Source organism: Coptis chinensis, chromosome 2 (genome assembly GCF_015680905.1).
Source record: "Coptis chinensis isolate HL-2020 chromosome 2, ASM1568090v1, whole genome shotgun sequence".
NCBI lineage: Eukaryota > Viridiplantae > Streptophyta > Magnoliopsida > Ranunculales > Ranunculaceae > Coptis > Coptis chinensis.
In genome coordinates, this window is record NC_141457.1 from 105461721 (window position 1) to 105468049 (window position 6329).

A 6329-nucleotide genomic window follows, 5' to 3' on the forward strand; every position below is an offset into this window, starting at 1 on the left:
TTGGTCACCACTGCTATTTGGTTTTCTAGTAATAGTAGAATGAACTACTTTTAAACAACATACAACTCAATAAAATCATACCAAAAAGAAAAAGGAAGCAGTACCACTCCATCCTTACTGCTAAAATAATGCTACAAAAAACACTTGCTAATCTCACAAGTCTTTTAAAATAAGCTAACTTTATTTTCTACATGATCAGTACGAAATAATAATCTGGAGGAAGTCCGACAGCTTTGATTATGTCAAATTGTTGAGTGAGGAAGCTGTAGAAATAGAAAATATCGGATTCATCTGTAGCATATACTATTTCACCCATTCGAGTGGAATATGGCATCGTCCAGTTGATGTATTGGCGAGGCGGAGCAACACTCACCATCATATCCCAACCGTTGATGTTATAGTCAATTAATATCCAAAACTCCAAACAATTATTAGATGTCAAAGATGATATAAACACAAATTTCCTTCAATATGGAAGAGACTTTTGTTGGGGATTACACCAATACCAATCGATTCCCCCACTACACAGATAACTTGTATGAACACACTTCAACTCCAGACAAATTCTAAATATCACCAACTACTTATACTAACATGCCCAACTCGCTAAACAACTATCAACAACAAATAATAATGTAAAGCAGTAAAGGCAAACCACAACACAAAGATTTACCGCGGTTCGGCCAATGATGCCTACTTCCACAAGAGCCAGTTCTTTATAAAGTGGAAAGGAAGATTACAATCTCTCATTTCAGTCTCTCACCTTACTAGATCACTCTTATCTCTTTACAGGGTTGTATCTCTGTAAAGGTTATCTCTTAATCTTGATAGCTTTCAAGATTGGGTTTCTCTCTCTTTTTTTTTGTCTGGTTCTTAGTCTTAGGTTTTCCAAAACCTTGATTTTGGTTTTTATCTCCAAAAACCAAATTTTGCGATTCTTCATAAGCGAAGCCCACGAAAATTAGACACGGCGCAGTGCTTCCATTTGAACGCTGGTCGGCGCAAAACACTTGGAGACCGAGCCAGCGCTTTTTTGGTGCTGGTCGCTTCCGAACAACTAGGACCGATTCAAATGTATGAGCCTTGAGTGCGCTACTCTGGCCTTGGCAGCGCTCGACATATTCAACAACCGAATCGACTCCGTTTCTCTCGGCTCTGTTTCTCTCCTCATGTGAGGGATAACTCCACAATCTCCCCCTCGAGCGGTGAGGGGGGATACCTCCATGCAATTTCCAAATTAACAGGAGGAGTCTGCTACCATTCCGCCGCGGTAGCACAACAAATATCAAACTTACCTTTCGGTAAGACTTTGGTCATCATATCCGACCCGTTCTTGTCGGTATGGATCTTCTCGATACACAAATGCTTGTCTTCGAAAGTACTTCTCTAATCCAATGATAACGCGTGTATGTGCTTGGATCTAGAATGAAAACTTCGGATTCTTGCTCAAGTGGATGGCGCTCACCGTCACATAGAACTACAAACTGTTTTACGCTTTAGCCCTAGTTAAATCGAAGAACCTCTTCATCCATAACATCTCTTTGCAACACTCAGTGGCTGCAATATACTCGGCTTCTGTAGTGGAGAGGGCAACACACTTTTGCAACTTAGATTGCCAAGAAACTGCTCCCCCTGCAAAAGTAACCAGATAACCGGAGGTGGACTTCATCGAGTTAACATCACCTGCCATGTCTGCATCAGTGTAACCTTCAAGTAAGGGCTTACTTCCACCAAAACACAAACACGATTTGGAAGTGCCTTTGAGATATCTCAATATCCACTTAACACCTTCCCAATGCTCCTTACCCGGATTTGACAGAAATCAGCTTACAACACCATCGGCGAAAGCAATATTCGGTCTTGTACACACCATGGCATACATTAAGCTGCCCACTGCGGATGCATAAGGAATCTTTTCCATCTGACTCTGCTCATGCTCACTCTTTGGACACATCTCTTTGGTCATGCGAAACTGGCCACCAAGTGGACAACTGACTGGCTTCGCTTGATCCATGTTGAATCTCTTCAACACCTTCTCAATGTAGCTTTCTTGAGAAATCCATAACTTTCCACTCTTTCTATCACGAGTGATCCGCATCCCAAGTATCTGCTTTGCTTGACCCAAATCCTTCATCTCAAAGGACTTACTCAAGTCTTTCTTAAGCTTGGATATCTTGTTGATGTTTGGGCCAACTATCAACATATCATTCACATACATTAATAGCATTATGAAATCCCCATCTGGAAATCTCTGAACAAATGCACAATGATCGGAAGCAAACTTCTTGTATCCTTGCTTCACCATAAAGGAGTCAAACTTTATGTACCACTGTCTCGGTGCTTGCTTCAACCCATACAAGCTCTTTATCAGCTTGCATACTAGGTGCTCCTTGCCTTTGACCTCAAACCTCTCTGGCTGGTCCATGTAGACATCTTCTTCAAGGTCTCCATGAAGAAAAGCATCTTAACATCTAGTCGCTTCAACCTCTAGGTTCATACTTGGCCATACCCACTACCACCCGGATAGAAGTCATCTTCACTACAGAGAGAAAAATCTCATCAAAGTCAATCCCTTTCCTTTGACCGAATCCTTCTTCAACAAGGCGAAGCTTTGTGCCTTGGGTGAGGATTGTTCTCCTCATGCTTGACTTTGTATATCCACTTATTCTTGAGAACTTTTCTCCCCAGTAGGTTTTTCTCAACTAACTTCATAAGTTGTGATTCTTATGCAAAGAATCCATCTCGTCATGCATGGCCTTCAACCACTTTTCTTTGTCTGTACCTTCAAGTGCCTCTTGATAGTACATAGGTTCTCTACCATCCGATAGTAGCACGTACGTATGTGGTGGATACCTGGTTGAAGCTAGTCTCCCTCTGTCAGACCTCCTTGCCCCATCTGCTGGTGCCTCAGGAAGATGCACTTCTGCTTGCTCTGGTGGTGGTTCATGCATCTCATCTGCATCTTCTATACCAATAGGAGGACGAGTTATAGCCTCGTGAGAGTTTTCCAGAGAAGATACTCACAAACTTCATTTATACTACAACGACTCAGTAACAAAGGCTTGTTTCCTTAATTAATCTCAGGTATCTAGACATCTCACTAGCAGGGGAAACAAGGATTTTATTCTTTCAAAATTCAAGTTAATATACATACAATAATTGAACCATCTACGTATGAGTATGCATACAGTAATCTAATAATGAAATGTACGAGCAGGGCCGTTTCTGGATCCTTTGGATAGCGTCCTTAATTAGGTTCTCACAGGTATGTGTCAAAACACAATTTCTCTCTTATTTTTCCACTCAAGCTTTGCTATCTCCAGTGTACAGTGGGCACACGCTTCCTCACATACTCAATGACAATTAGAGGAGCCGAGGTCGAGAAATTGCAAATACTACTTATTATCACACTATCCTATTCCTAATTGAGCTAGAGGTCTTCATTAGGTGTTATGGGGCTTAGGTGGTAGTGTAGAAGAAAATGGAATGGAAAGTTCAAAAATGATAAGTATGAGAGAATAAGGTCTTCGAGATATTTATACTAAAGAATCCTTATTTTCTTTCCTGCTTCTAACATGGGTTTCTATACTTGGATTTTTCAAGCTTTTGTATTCCCTTTTGATTTGATTTTTTTTTTGGGGGAATTCTAACCTTGACATTTCTTTTGATTTTTGGAAACATATTTCTATTTTGTTCTTTTTCTTTTCTTCTGAAACAGGTAACTGATTTTGATTTGTGACAAGGTTTTTCTCTTCATTTTTCTGCACTTCATCCTATTTCTCATACTCATCATCTAGGTAGGCTTATTTATTTGTGGTTACTAGATGGGTAATGATTTTTTTGGTGAAGTAGAAAGTATTAATGAAAGGTTCGATTAGGGCTTAGCGGTAAATTTTTTACAGTGTGAATTTTTGGCTATATCGATCCAAAGAAGGCCTAAATTCTGCCTAGGATTTGGGTAGTGATCAAGTAAGTAGGCGTGTGAACTTCTATTCGAAGAACTACTCCTCCGTGGTCATTACTCATATATCATACATTTTGAGGCTTTTGGTTAGATTCTTACGGGATATGGAAACTAAGTTGTCTAACCGTGGGTCCCGAAACTTACTCACTGTGTACATTTAATAATAGTCGGTGCATGAATGCTCATGAAAAGATGTAAAACTATTGCATCGTGATTAAATTAAGTTTCTAAGAACAAGTCCCGATTACGATGCTAGGGGAGATTTCTAAATATTTTTCATCATAGAAAGGGAAACGAGAATTTGTCACTAAATCGTTTATTTAGACATTAAGTAAACTATATACAACTATGCATGCCTAATTTTTGCAAAAGGTTCTCACCACCCCCAAACAGTCGGACACTGTGTCCTCAAAGTGTTAAGAGGAAGAAAGAGTATACTTGAGAGGCTTTGAGCAAAAATAAAGTTGACATCTTCTACAGAAATTTATTGTAACACACTATATATTATACATCATAAAAGTAGAAGCACACTGTTAGAGTAGCACACCGTTAGGTTATTTATTTATTTCACATCAAAACGTAAAACAAATATGTACATACATCAACTCACATTGCCCCAACCTTGAACTGGGGGATAGTCCCTCCTTGCCTCGTCCCTGTAGAAATGTCATTCCTTCGCATCCCGCCAATCTATCATAGCTTTCCAAACTTCACTCCACTTTCTCTTCTTTGCATTGTCTAGAGTCAACCTTTACCTAGTCCTGAAAAGTGGCCGCAAACTCAGGGAAGTACGTCCTCACTATCCTGCATGCTGTAACTGGCAGGGTGATATAGTGTTGCCGAAAAGACCGAGCCTTCTTAAGATTCTCAATTACTAGTTCTGTAATGTCGAAGGTGGTATGTTGCTGGGCCAATGCATGGAATGTCTTACACGCTGACTTTGATGCAGTGGAAAAATGCCAATCCCCATGATGTTCGGAAAAGAATAAATAACATGGCGGTTCAATATTCATGGTCATAATCTTGGCTAGTGGAATAGTGAATTCGCCATCGGCCGCCTTCGCACGTTCTTTGGCGTGGGCAAGGCCATCGCCATACCGGGCAGCAAAATCTTCCCTAGAATAGTCATTAAGGTCATTCTCTATCATGTATTGAATGGGGAGATCCGGCTAAAGAGGAGGAAGGTCTAGAGCCATAGCCACTGTTGGCTCATAAAAAGCGTGTCGGGTGTTACCAATACGTAGTGTAAAACCATTCAAAGGGAAACCCTGGACAGCTGGTAGATCTTCCATGTTATCATAAAAATAAGTTGCAAACCTGGGGAGTATGTCTGCTCCGGGTGTAGAATGAGAGAGTTCCAACCAACTTGAGTGATGTAGTCTCTGGAAAGATGTCCATTTGCCGGAGAATTCAACAATGAATGGAAAGATTGTTCTGGGATCATCTTTGGAGCTTCCATTGTGTGAAAAAAATGTGACCTGTTTAGACAAGGATAAACAAATATTAGAGTATGATGAGAATAATTAAGTAAAAACAAATTACCATACGAAAATTAAAAACTTAAAAAGAAAATGATAAATAATATAAAATTGCAAAATTGCAAAATTTAAATGGTTTCATTGGCCCAAGTAACGGCGAGGGTCCTTTTGTGGGAGTGATCCGTTTATAAGATTTTCTATGTCGTCAATCCGTGCAACAGCCTGTTGCAACATTTTACTTTCTGTCTGGTAAATCTCGGCGTGGTTCTCCATTATGAGAGTGTGATTTGCCAAGAATTGGTTGTGGTACGTGCAAGAATTGCGCTTGTTCCTCTTCGTTTATTGTCCGCAGTCCCGAAATTCAAGAAGGCCGGTGATAATAATGTTACGACGTTTGAATAATGTCATCAGTCCTTGTTGAATTAAGCGAAGCCCTTCCATGGGATTAAATACGTTGCATAATGCATTTTCAGTAAAGATGTTGTCGGTGGAACAATCTTCGTTGGTTGTTCCTGCACCGACATGGTTCTTTGCAACGTCGGGGTTCCAGAATCCATTCCTACATACCGAGTGAATGGTAAGAATGTTAGTCGTTCAAGAGGTGTATGAGGAGAAGTACTAGAAAAACCCCAATGTATCATGATAAGTGTCACAATGGTTGGTAAAGGGCTGCCTTTTTCCCCACGCGTCGCGATCGCATTCCAAAGAAATTTAATAATGCAAAATCATTGCGGTTACTCTGCAAGACCCGAGTAAATGGAGGAGGGGTTTGGTTATTTCGAAGTCTTAGGCGTGCCTAGGACATTATGAGCTACCCATTGGATCACGATAATTGGTTCTTTTGTAAAGATCTCCGGGATAAACAATACGGTTTTCGGTTGTATTCG